Raw genomic sequence first — 14,279 nt, forward strand, 5'->3', positions numbered from 1 at the left:
TACTGTGAGTTATTGTGTAAATTTCTTTTTCTTGTTTGGTAATAGATCAGAAAGGAATTTTAAATAAAACATAAATATCTTTCCTAATTGGGAGGTGGAGGGGAGAAAACCGTACTTTAGTTTCAAATGAGTTAATGGATGGGGCAGTACTTGAGAAATCCTATCATGTAAGGTGAAAATTATCAGCCTTTCTTCTTACAGTCAGTCACCACAGCTGCAAGGTCTGTCCAAACAGCCAAAAGGAAATGAGAAAGCAGCTGCCACTGCAGCCTCTACAGGGCTTTACTGTCCTCCTGGAGGGGAAGGGATAGACATGGCATCTTGAGCAAACCTGTGAACTCTCTGCTTGATAGATAAAAAGATAATTTTATTGTGCAAGGTTTATAACTGTGGCCCTTGCAACATTTTCATTTTTTTAAAATTTTAATGGAAAAAATTTGCTTGTTCGTTCAGATCTATGCATTTTGCGTCTTAAAAATCAGCATAAAAGAGCTTTTATTGCAGCATAAAGATCAAAGAGAGTTGATTTCCTTCCTCAGCTATTTCTTCAGGTGTTTTTTATTCTGAAATGTTATTTTCCTGTTCTTCTTTTCAAAATGGTACCCAGAATGAAAAAGCAATCTACATTTAAATGTTCACATTATATTTCCTTCGCTATTCAAGAAATTATGTGTGCCCAGATGCTCAATGGTCAGATTACACTTATAAGAAAATTAGAAAAAATATTCAGAAACTGTATACCTATAATTTGAGAAAATGTATTTAAAATTAAACACACACACACACACACAAAACTTCTTCAAAGAAGAGGCTCTGTGCACTATGAGGATGGGCTAATCTGAGTCAGAATCTGTTGCTATAGTGACAGACCCGGGTGCCTTGTGGGCCCTGTAAGGGAGGCTGGTGTGGTAATGACATAAGCTGAAATGCTGCCGAACAACCCCAGGAAGGCAGGACTACCACAGAGCCATTTCTAGGAAACCACTATTTTAAAATTCATACATCATAATGCCTTCTTCTTTTATATGGAAATCTACCGCTTTGTATTTTTTGTATATAAATCTGGTAAGGCTGATAGAGCAGAAAATAAAATTTACTAAATTCTAATAAATACTAATAAAATTCATCAGAAATATGCCAAGTGAACTGTATTATATACTAATGAATTTATTTCCAATAACGCTATTTTTATGACTAGACAAGGAACCAGCAATTAAATGACTTACTGTTTCTCATAATGTCATGTGTGACTTAGTCCTTTCCTTTAATATATAATATATAATAATTATAAAAGGTATAAGTAGTAACTGATTAGAACAATAAACCAATGCCATTTTAACCTAAAACAAAACAAGTTAAATTGGTTAAATATGAAGTGCAATTAATACATGTGTCAATAATTTCAATGAAAAATATATTTAAAAAGAGGAAGACATACAAATCTTCACATAGTTTTTCACATTTTACATTTCACATCGTCACACATGGTGACAGGCCTTGCTTCTAGACAATCGATCGTTACTTGACACATCTGGTGATGATGTAATGGTATCCCTTCATTCAACAGTTACTTAATGAGAAAACTAGATATTTTACCTTAAACACGTCTTTTCATCTCCTCAGGTCTTCAAGTTTCCTCATCTGTAAAATAAAAGTTTGTACTGAGGGCCTTTCCAGCTCAAAGATTCCATAGTTCCAGAACTCACAAGATAAAATAGTCTGTATACGAGTTGCTTAGTAATTTTACTTCGAAATAAGGAGACTACTAGTACTGACCCTTTCCTGACACTGGATGTGACACTGTGTTTGATATTTTGCTTAAACTTCCTGTGGCACTGTAAGGTAGGTCCTGCATTCCCACTTAACAAATGAAGAAACAGGGTGTGTAATTTGAATCCACCTAACTCAAATTTCTTGTACTTTGTGTTACACCATGCACACTAGAGAAGAATCTTCAGCCCTCTGGATGGATGGATGATTTTTTTGTGATGATAAAAAAATGGAAGTTACGATTGTATGACAAGTCGGAATTCTGAAAGCACTGGTTTTTTTTTTTAATAAAGAACTCTAAAATTAATGTGACAAAAGACTAAATCAAACTGTCATGAAATAGAGACTTCCAGATTCTTCTGAAAGCAATAGGATGTAGAAAGTGGACAGTACTGAGTGCAAGAATAATGCTAAAAATGGGACTTAGACTATGTTCTTACTGCTTCTTAGGACCCACTTGTGGTCCTAATCATACTAATGATACCCAAGTGATTAATCATGGATCTAGGTCTGATCAATTGAATTTTATAAAAATTAAATGCCAGTAAAAATAATCATTGTAATGAGCACTTAAAATGACAGATAAGACATAGTTCGGGCTTTCTTCATTAACCTGAGTGTTTTTTTCCACTACTCTTCAGAAAGCACTTTCTCTCTCCCTGTATTTGAAGATGAGGCTGATAATGAAGCAGCCGTTCAGGTGTCCACGTTTATTTGCAAAATCATTGTGTATTCCACAAGCTCCCTCCATTATGTACATGGTCTTCTGTTCAGTAGTTTTACATACCTTTTACTGAATCAATACTGGTCCTTTCCTGTTCCGTCCAAAGAAGAGGCCCCCCCAATGCTTTATAACGCAGTGAATGCAATTCTGGCTCTTTATCTTGGAGACTTTTTTTGCCTCAAGTCCCAATGTTATACCCCATCTCGTTTTTGTTGTGTGAAAGAGTGGTCTGATGACAGATTTCATTTCCCAGAATTTATTACCTATTGTGTATATTGCGGCTCAGTCACAATGACCCCATCTGCATTTAGGTTGAATGGGGGGCCCCCACCCTGACCCAATTTAATAAAAAAATAATGAGGCCACTCAAAGCTCATAGATGTGTCAGCACTATGAAAAGGGTCTATAATCAATGCAAATGTGATGTTTTCCTGCTTTGTGGAGCACAGAGGTTTGACACCCATCTCTTTTGCTGGATCAAATCAGCCTCCCTCTTTGCTTTGAGAATCTAATGAAAGGTATGGACTCTCTTCTTCCCTCAAAAAAAAAAAAAATGCATGTGGCTGGATAATTTATTGAAATGTTAATTGGTGGGTCGTTTCATGCTCTATTTTTTCCTCCTTCCTGTTCTAAGAATGTGTGGTCAAGCCTCTTGAGATGTGAATTGTGCCCCTGAGGTTGTGCAGAGCACAACCTGCCAATCCATTCATGGGAGGCCTCCCTGAAAGTTCGGGAATCTTTGTATTACCCAAAGATGGGGCTGGGAGAATATCAGTAATGACCAAGCTTGGATTTCCTGTCGTCTAAGGCAGAATGGGGCCTGAGGTCAAGTTTAACTTGATTTCGTGTTTATTGTATAACGTGATGTTTTTGTACACTTGTATGTAGACATAAGTTCCCATCCTCTTTATAATTCTATGTACCTATACACAATTTTACACAAATCTTATTTCCGAGGATTTGTGACCTTCATCCTCCAATTCAAACTACTCCAATCTCTGAGCTCAATAAAAAGAAATTTAACTTTTATAAAGCAGTTACTACTGAGTTTAACAAAGAATAATTCATGTATTTTTTTATGAAGAGGAGTAAGGGTTGAGAGATTAAATAACTTTCTCAAGGTCACACAAGCCTTACTGAGGGAGGCAGGATTTGAATCTAGACACACATGGGGTAGCAGTAAGCTATACTGTTTCACAAAAGCCACTGCATTATCCTCAGGATTGAATTTTATTCCTTTTATCTTCCTTAGTTTCCTAAAACCACCTTTTAGTAATCCACATCCCTGAATCTGGTCATAATGTACCCAATCCCCATACAGAGATCTGTCACCATTCACACGCTGACATGTTAAATGAGGCCCCTGCTGCGTGCCATTACCTGTTAGACCCAGGTCCCTACCATGCCATCCCCACCTCTTAGAAGAAGTCTGTGGCCTTGACTGGTTATTTCACATCTCCAAACTTCAGATTTCTGACCAATAAAATATGGATGATCAAAATACCTATGACATGAGATTGTTGTGTAAATTATATCAAAAGCAGGGCACATTAATTACTTAGCATAGGACCTTGTACATAAGAGTTCAATAAATGGCAGCTGATTGTTATAATTAAGCTGTGCTCTTCTAATTGTGAAGACTTGAACTCAGTTGATACTTCTTTAAACAAGAACAACATCGTAGGTCTGGGGGTCTTCTGTGACTCCTTTAGGCTTATAAATTCTTCCTTTGCACTACCATAGTATTTTGAACATGTTTCATTGTTACTTTTTGGATTCCATAAAAATTATGTTTTCACATATCTGTTTTCCATAACTAAACTGACAGCATCATACTGATCTTTGACATCTCAGTATCTAGCACAGGAGCGAGCACTTAGGCCAGGAGCTCCAGGGGACTCTATTCATATTGTATTCATTGTAAATGATGCCCCTCTCCCCCACCGCAGTTGTCAGTTGCTGTGACCTGGGTATGGCCAGAATAATATATGTCTATAATAATAATGATTCTGTGTGCAGGACTACTAGTCATGAAATAATATTTGAAATGGAACAGAAAAGAATGCAACATTGTATTTTACTACTTAGTATTTTCGCGTTTTACTGATATATAATTGACATACATATTATTCTTTTTTCTGATTCTTTTCAGGTGTCTTATAATTTTTTTTACTATAACAAAAAACAGAATATAGCAATATTTTTAAAGGTTACACACATCCAGGCTTCAAGGGAACTAAAGATTTTGTTGGATGTCCTTTATAGGATTTAAGTTAGAATTTAATATTGAGAAAAATAACTTATCGTTGACAATAAACATATAACTTCTTACCTTTCCCTAGTTTGTGTAAATTAAGATCATTTTAAGTCAAGATTGATTACATAAAATGTCTTCAAAGATGGTGCACAGAACTCCTGTACAGTCATTTAAATGAGTTCTCAAAGAGTTGAAAAGAATCCTGATTTCATTCAATTTACTATTGATGTGTCTCATGGAGAGAAAGGTTGACTATTATCAAAATAGTCAGACTTGAGAAAAGGTTCCAAAGAAAGAAAATGAAAAGCATTAAAAATTTAAAATGTAAATCAAGCTTTTAGCTTTAGAACAGAATATAATTCAGGCCAGACTAATTTTAAATCTATGATAATTTCATTAGCTGCATTGAAGCTTTCCTTGATCCAAACTGTAAAAGAGTAGTTTGCTAATTAATAATTACAAAATATGGGAGATGTTTAAGGCATTGTTTTCAAGCACTATTTGCATTTGCTGTTTTCAAGCACCATTTGCTCACAAGCTGCTAATTATAATTTTAATTCATTTATTAATCTAGATCCAACAGAATCTTTGGTAATCTTTTACTAATGTTATTGTAATTACTTAAAAATTATATAAATGCGTTCATGTTCCAATAATATAATTCAGAATTTTTAAGGTAATTAAACTTCATTTTCTGGTATAGGCTATGTGTTAGCTTTTAATTTACTCAAAAAAGATTTAACAGACAACCTCTAAATTCATACTCTCAACTGTATAGTTGAGAAGGATCAAACTGCTATGAAGAAGTAAATAAATAAAACATTCTTACAAGCATGTTGAAACCTGTCAATGTGTTTTTTTAAACTAAGCTACAAAAATTTTATCCATCTGTCTTAAACTCACACTCATCAGGATAAAATAATTTAAGCTCTCTAATGCAATAGGGCATTTTTCCACTTTAATTAAAATCATCACATGCCCACAACTGTCATAATTTACTTTTGTTTCTCAAACTGTCCATGTAAATTTCATTGGTAAATGGTAAGTAATAATAATTATTATAATGGATGATTAAGTTTAAGACAAGTACCAATCCATGGCGGTTTTACAAAATGGTACAATTTTTTTCTATCTCAGTAGCTAAACAGAGCTCACTGATCCTCCAGTCTCCTTTTAAACCTCTGACAAATCTTTTTAGAAGTCCCCATGAGGCTCTTCTTTCTCTTTTCTCTGGGTTTCCCTTGGGATTCTCACCTAAGTCCTTTCTCTTCCCCCTTCTTATTCACTTTTCATCTCAACTGTTGCCATGGAGTCAACCATAGCAACGATTCCCCGATCAATAGCTGACTGATTTCTCAAAAGCAGCTCAATCCAATAGCTCAGTTTGTCTCTGTGATATTTCTTTATATATTTAAAAGCAGAATAAATCTCAGTTTTAAACATTCAAATGCTTTATTAATCAATGCATATATTTTTGCTAAAATTAGTATTTCTTTGCATGTAATTTTGTTATTCTCAATAAGCAGGATTTGTTAAGTGAGTTTAAAATGATATAAATTTTTTATTTTGTAAGCCCTTTACATGAAATAAATTCACAGAAATAAATAGTCTTTATACTCTGGTTTTGGATGACAGACTGATCCCATGTGGAAGTTCTCCCTTTCACAATGATTAACTAGAAATAACAGAAAAGATGTGTGATTTTAAAATCTATTACCACAGGAAAAAACATGTATGGGTAATTTTGGAGGCATCCTAGATTTTTTTTTAATCAAATTAAATATGAGGAAAAAAACTGCTAAACCATAAATAAGAACAAGGTACTACAAAGGATGCTGCTCTGGGGACTGCTGGTTCCAGATAAAATGGAGTAAACACATTCTATTCTATTCTTCCCACTAACCACAACAGAAAAATCTTGGATAAAGACTCTGAAGGGAGGAGAAAATAAAGTGAAATAGCTACGGACCTTGGAACTTGAGGAACAACCTGGCAATAAGTTTCCTGAGTTTTTTCTTGCCTCATAAACACCTCAGCCTGAATGCTAGAGAACCCAGAAACATCAACAGTCACAGACAGCAAATAGCCCCAAGAAAAGTCTGCTTTCTCTAGCCAAAGGACCAGGAAAGGGTGATCCAACAGGACACAAACTCCTTAACCATACCTGCCTGTTCTTGGGAATGAACATTAATTAAAAACACCACTGCCCTCTCCTACCACAATGGGCAGTGCAGTGGCAGACAAAGGAGGTGGAGCTCTGTTTTTCACCCTTCCCACTATAGTAACAAGGAGGTAACACTCATCACATGAGTCTGAAGGTGAGACCTTATCTTCCAAACTCTGCCATGCAATAAAGAGATGGTAACTCTCCAACTACCCAAACAGTGCTGAGAGTCTATAGGATGCAGTACAGTCATCTGGATAACACATAAGCCAAGCAGATCAGAGTAACATGGCAGAGGTTTGATAAACTAAACTGACATTTGAACTACAGTATACAAAAAGAGTAACATGATATGCGTTCTGCACTTAAATAGGTTGCTAAAGAAGAAGACAATAGAAACCAAGGTCTCGCAACACAATACTCAAAATATCCAGGATACAGTATGAAACTGTCATACCAAGAACCAGGAAAGCCTAAGCTCAAACAAGAAAAGACAATCAACAGGTAACAATATCTATATGACACAAATGTTGGAATTGTCTGAACAGGATTTTCAGAAAGCTGTCTAAAGTGCTTTAGCAAGCAACTGTGAACACTTTTGAAATTTTTTTAAAAATAGAAAATATTGCAAAGAAATAGAAGATGTAAAGAAGAGTTAAACAGAAATTCTAGAACTGAAAAGTACAATAACCTAAATAAAAACCTCACTTGACAGACTCAATAACAGAATGGAAATGACAAGATAAGAATCAGTGAACTTTAGGTAGGTTAACAGAAATTATTTAATCAAAAATACATAAAAAAAAATTTCTGAAAAAATTGAGCCCTAGAGATCTAAAGGATAATAACAAAAGATCTAAGATTCATGTCATCAGAGTCCCAGGAAGAAAAAAAAATGCAGGACTGAAAAAAATTCTGAAGAAATAATGGCTAAAAATTGCCCAAATTTGATGAAAGATATAAATCTACAGAGTCAAGAAGCTGAGCAAACCACAAACAGAGTAAACCCAAAGAAATCCATACTTAAATACATCACAGTCAAAATTCTGAAAACTTAAGACAAGAGAACTTTTGAAAGTAGTAGTGGTAAAATATTGGTAAGAACTTTTAAAAGCAGTAGTGGTAAAATATTGATAATGGTAGACTATAATATGCTACATATACTTATTGTAACCCCTAAAACAACCACTTAAAAAATAACTGAATGAAGAGACAGACTCAAGAGATAACACTATAGCTAAATCAAAATGGAATACAAAAAAAAAGAAAAAAAAAAGCTCAAGCAGCTCAGAGAAAGACAGGAGAGGGGAAAGAGAAGTTGAAAAATAGAATAAATGAAGTAATTAATAAAATGGCAGGCATAAATTCTGAAATATCAATAATAACCTTAAGTTTAAATGGCCTAAACATATCAAAAAAGGGAGCTGCAAAATACATGAGACAAAAACTTACAGAAATAAAAAGAGAAATAGAGAAATCCACAATCATAGTTGGAGACCTCATCACCCCTTTGTTAGAAATTAGTAGAAATAGTAAAAAAAAAAAAAAAAAAAAAAAAAAAAAAAAAAGTCAGCAAGGATTTAAGAAAATTAAACAATACCATCAACCAAGGAAATCCAATTGATATTTATAAGAACATTCTATCCAACAGCAGTAGAATACACATTCTCTCTAAGTGTGCTTGGAGAATATTCACCAAAAAATGATTTCTTAGATCATAGGATGAACTTCAACAAATTTAAAAGAATTGAAATCATATAAAGTATGTTTTTTGATCAAAATGGAATCAAACTAGAATTCAATAACAGAAATAAAAGGAAAAAAATCACCACTTAGAAATTAAACAATCTGCTTCTAAATAGTCCATGTGTCAAGTAAGATGTCTCGAAAAAAGTTTTTAAATCAACTGAATTAAAGTGAAAATACGACATATCAGAACTGTAGAAAACCACAGTGAGATATCAACAGAATGTCTAAATTAAAAAAACAAAACAAAACAAAACAGTGACAACACAAAATTCTGTTGAGAATTTGGAGAAACTAGGTTTTTCATACGTTTCTGGTGGGAATGTAAAATGCTATAGCTACTCTGGAAAGCAGTTTGGCAGTTTCCTAAAAAACTAAACATACAACTATCACATGAGCCAGCAATTGCACTCCTGAGCATTTATCTTAAAGAAATGAAAAGTTATGCTCACAAAGAAACCTATAGATGAGTGTTCATGGAAGCTTTTCCATTATGATCAAAAACTGGTATCAGTCCAGATGTCCTTCAGTTGGTAAATGGTTTAACAAACTGTTACACTGTTATGGTTATACTAACCATGCAAAACTACTCAGCAATCATTTAAAAATGAACTATTGATACATAAAACAACTTGGATGAATCTCTGGGGAATTATGCTAGAAAAAGCCAGTCCTCCCCAAAATGCATACTGTATGACTCCACTTATATGACATTTTCAAAATGACAGTTTTAGAAAAAGAAGAGAGACTAGTGATTGCCAAGGGCTGGGAAAAGAAAGGATGAGAAGGAAGGAGGTATGGATGTAAAAGGGCAACATAAGGGACCCTTGTGGAGGTGGTGTTGGAACTGTTCAGGGTCTTGGTAGAGGATACACGAACCTACAAAGGTCATAAAATTGTATACTACTTAATATACACACATACAAATGAGTACATGTAAAACTGGGGAAATCTGAATAAAATCAATGAATTTTATCAATATCAACATCCTAGTTGTGATATTATACTATAATTTTTCAAAATATTATCATTGAGGGAAACTGGGTAAAGTATATAAGGATCTCTCTATATTATTTCTTACCACTGCATGTGAATCTACAATTATCTCAATAAAAAATTCAATTAAAAATATATGTGGTATGTAGCTAAAGTGGTGCTACAGGAAAATTTATGGGAATGAAATATTTAATCTTTAGCCCATGTTACCAGTCATTTTTGCTCAGAAAGCCCTCATGGTGCATAAAGACAAAAATATTAGTTGCTTTTGGACAAATACATCATAGATTTAAATGTAAAATGTAATACTATAAAATTTTTAGAAGAAAATCTCTGTGACTTAGAGTTAGATGAAGAATTCTTAGATGTGACTCCAAAAGTGTGATTCATTAAAAAAAAAAAAAATCACTGGATTGGAGTTTATCAAAATTTTAATGCTTACTCTGCAAAATACCTCATTAAGCAGATGAAAAGACAAGACAAAGATTGGGAGAAAATATTTACAAACCATGTATTTAATAAAACATTCATATCCAGAATACGGAAAGAACATTCTAAACTCAACAGTGAAACAAACAACCCATTTATAAATGGGTAAAAGATTCGAACAGACACTTTACCAAAGAAAGTATATGAATGGAAAATGTATTCATTTAAAAATGTTTAATGCCATTAATATGGTAGGCAGAATAATGACCTCCAAAAGATATCCACCTCCTAACCCCTGGAACCTGTGAATATATGATCTCACTTGGCAGAAGGGACTTCACAGATGTGATTAAGGTTAAGGACTTTGATGTAGGGAGATTATCCTGGGTTATCCCAATGGGCTCAGTCTTGTCATATGAGTCCTTAAAAGTGAGAATCTTTTCTGGGCTACAGTCAGAGATATATAACAACAGAAGAAAGGACAAAGAAATGTGATGTTGCAGTCTTTGAAGATGGAAGAATTGTCAGGAGCCAAAAAAAGCTGGTGGCCTCTAGAAACTAGAAAAAGAATGAAGCTCTGCCCACACCATGATTTTAGCCTTGTGAGACTTGTGCCAGACTTCTGACCTACAGAACCACAAAACAATAAACTCGGGTTGTTTTAAGCTGCTCAAGTGGTGGTAGTTTGTTATAGCAGCAGTGGAAAACTAATACAATCAGTCATTACAGAAATGGCAAATTAAAACCATTAGATACCACTACAGGCCCATTAAAACAGCTAAAATAAAAATAAGTGACAGTAGCAAACACTGGAGAGGATGCAGAGAAACAATCTCTCAGAAATTGCTGGGGGGAATGTAAAATGATACAGCTACTCTGGGAAGCAGTTTGGAAGTTTCCTAAAAACCAAAACATGCAACTATCACATGAGCCAACAATTGTACTCCAGGGCATTTATCCCAGAGAAATGAAAACTAACACTTACACAAAAACCTGCAAAACAATGCGTCATTTCCAATAGCTCAAAACAGGAAACAATCCAAATATCCTTCAGTGGATGAATAAAGAAACAGTGGTATACCCATACTATGAAATAATTTTCAGCAATAAATAGAAACAAACTGACACATGCAACAACTTGGATGGATCTCAAGAGCATTGTTTTGAGGGGAAAAAAGTCAATCTCAAGGGGTTGAATAGGTATGATTCTATTTGCATAACATTCTCAAAGTGACAAACTATAGTGATAGAGAACAGATGGGTGATAGCCAGGAGTTAGGGTTGGGGCAAGTGTGTGACTATTAAGGAGTAACATGAAGGACTTTGTGTGCAACGAAGGAACATTTCTGTATCCTGGTTGTGATGATAGTTATTTAGCTATTTGAATTTATATGATAAAATTTTATGGAACTACCTCCCCCCCAAAAAAACAGTATATAGCAGCATCATTTATAATAGCCAAAAAGTGGAAACAACCCAAATATCCAACAACTGATAAATGGACACACAAAATGTGGTATAGCAATACAATGAAATGTTATTTGGCAGTAAAAAAGGAATAAAGTACTGACATGTGCTACAAAATGGATGAAAACATTGGCCACATCTACAGAGAAAGAAGGAAAATTCGTGATTGCCTAGCACTGGAGGATGGAGAATAAAGAGTGACTGCTAATGCATATTGGTTTTTCTCTTCAGAGGTAATGAAAATATTCTAAAATTAGGTTGTGTTGATGGTTGCACAACTCTGTGAATTTACAAAAAAAATCAGTAATTGTACAATTTAAATGGGTACATTTTGTGGCATATGAATTGTTTGGCATATGGTTTATGAATCATAATACCCATAAAACTGTTAACAAAAAAAGTGCATGTAAAAACTAGTGAAATTTGAATGAAGTCAGTACCTGAATTAATAGTACTGTACCAACATGAATTTCCTGCCTTTGACAATATATTATGTGCAATGTATTAAGTGAAGGATACATGGGCATTCTTTGTACTATCTGGCAACTTCTTGTGAGTCTTACATTATTTCAAAATAAAAAAAAAAGATATTTTTAAGAAAAGGATGCTGCTCCATGAACTTGGTTGAAAGACTTTTGAAGTAGGAGGGAACCCTGGGGCAACTGACAGAAAGATAATAGGGTTACACTACAGTGGGTACAGCCAAGTAGGTCAACTAGTCTACACTTCTCCCTGTGTAAAGAAACAAGCGAGAGTGGTGCCTGCCTTTAGGCAGCAACAACATGTGTAGAGGCCTCTATTGGAAAGGAAGGATTAGGGCTTTAGAATAATGGTCACAGTCAGGAGGAATGAGGAGTGTCCTATCTCTCCTGCAGCTATAGGTACATCCCAATAAATAGTTCTATTCTGCCTCTCCCTCTAAGGGACGGGAGGCAGTCTGCCAGTCCACTCACAGCATCACTTCATCAATCTCCCCCATAAGCAGGTGGAAGTACATTGATGGAGCTTTCCCAGGATGGCCTAACAGGGCATCACAAGCACAAAGATCTACACACAACCACTGATCAGTTGAGATAAGCCAGCAACATGACAGAGAGGCACCAAGCATGAAAGAAATACTTAATAGAGCAGGCAGCACTGGATGTTAGACACCATCATTACTTTACACATATTTCTTGAGCCTCTCTGATATGTACCAGGTACTCTTTTAACTTCTGGAGATACTACAGGAAACACAACAGGCAAGGATGGACATTCCATTTTTACTGATGGAGACAAACAATGAAACAATAAACAAAAGAAAGTATCAGAGAACAAAATATGTTTTGGACAAAAATAAAGCAGAGTAGGTAAGGGAGAGAGAGAATGTGGTGTGATGGCATTAAGTGCTGCCATGGACAAGGTAGTCAGGAATGATCTCTCTGATAAGGCAGTAACCTCTGAGCAGAGATCTAAATGATGAGTGGGAGGAAGTCATAACATCCAGTGGGAAATAGGGCAAGCAGGGGAGGAACAGGTGTTTGTGTTTGGAGGGTTTGACACATTGACAACAGCAGGAAAACCAAAATGTTTGGAGCAGACTGGGCAGGGGGTAAAAGTTCAGAGAATTCACAGAAGCCTGATCATCCAGGACATTCTTTTTTTTTTTTTTTTTTTAACATTTTTTATTGATTTATAATCATTTTACAATGTTGTGTCAAATTCCAGTGTTCAGCACAATTTTTCAGTTATTCATGGACATATACACACTCATTGTCACATTTTTTTCTCTGCGAGTTATCATAACATTTTGTGTATATTTCCCTGTGCTATACAGTGTAGTCTATTCTACAATTTTGAAATCCCAGTCTATCCCTTCCCACCCTCCACCCCCCTGGTAACCACAAGTCTGTATTCTCTGTCTGTGAGTCTATTTCTGTCCTTTATTTACGCTTTGTTTTTGTTTGTTTGTTTGTTTTTGTTTTTGTTTTTTAGATTCCACATATGAGCGATCTCATATGGTATTTTTCTTTCTCTTTCTGGCTTACTTCACTTAGAATGACATTCTCCAGTAACATCCATGTTGCTGCAAATGGCATTATGTTGTCGGTTTTTATGGCTGAGTAGTATTCCATTGTATAAATATACCACTTCTTCTTTATCCAGTCACCTGTTGATGGACATTTAGGCTGTTTCCATGTTTTGGCTATTGTAAATAGTGCTGCTATGAACATTGGGGTGCAGGTGTCATCCTGAAGTAGATTTCCTTCTGGATACAAGCCCAGGAGTGGGATTCCTGGGTCATATGGTAAGTCTATTCCTAGTCTTTTGAGGAATCTCCATACTGTTTTTCATAGTGGCTGCACCAAACTGCATTCCCACCAGCAGTGTAGGAGGGTTCCCCTTTCTCCACAGCCTCTCCAGCATTTGTCATTTGTGGATTTTTGAATGATGGCCATTCTGACTGGTGTGAGGTGATACCTCATTGTAGTTTTGATTTGCATTTATCTGATAATTAGTGATATTGAGCATTTTTTCATGTGCTTTTTGATCATTTGCATGTCTTCCTTGGAGAATTGCTTGTTTAGGTCTTTGCCCATTTTTGGATTGGGTTGTTTATTTTTTTCTTATTGAGTCGTATGAGCTGCTTATATATTCTGGAGATCAAGCCTTTGTCGGTTTCACTTGCAAAAATTTTCTCTCATTCCGTAGGTTTTCTTCTTGTTTTATTTCTGGTTTCCTTTGCT

At 35.1% G+C, this 14,279-nt stretch overlaps 1 long non-coding RNA gene across 1 annotated transcript in view; it reads right to left on the reverse strand.

Annotated features, from left to right (window-relative positions):
• Positions 1 to 1,509: 1,509 nt before the first annotated feature.
• The window catches only part of LOC135321698 (uncharacterized), a 68,206-nt gene continuing 55,436 nt past the window's right edge, over positions 1,510 to 14,279 (reverse strand). The window contains exon 6 of the long non-coding RNA XR_010381692.1: positions 1,510 to 1,641. This is a non-coding gene — a long non-coding RNA (uncharacterized LOC135321698). The remainder of the gene's footprint in view (positions 1,642 to 14,279) is intronic.

The sequence above is a fragment of the Camelus dromedarius genome, chromosome 7 (genome assembly GCF_036321535.1).
Source record: "Camelus dromedarius isolate mCamDro1 chromosome 7, mCamDro1.pat, whole genome shotgun sequence".
NCBI lineage: Eukaryota > Metazoa > Chordata > Mammalia > Artiodactyla > Camelidae > Camelus > Camelus dromedarius.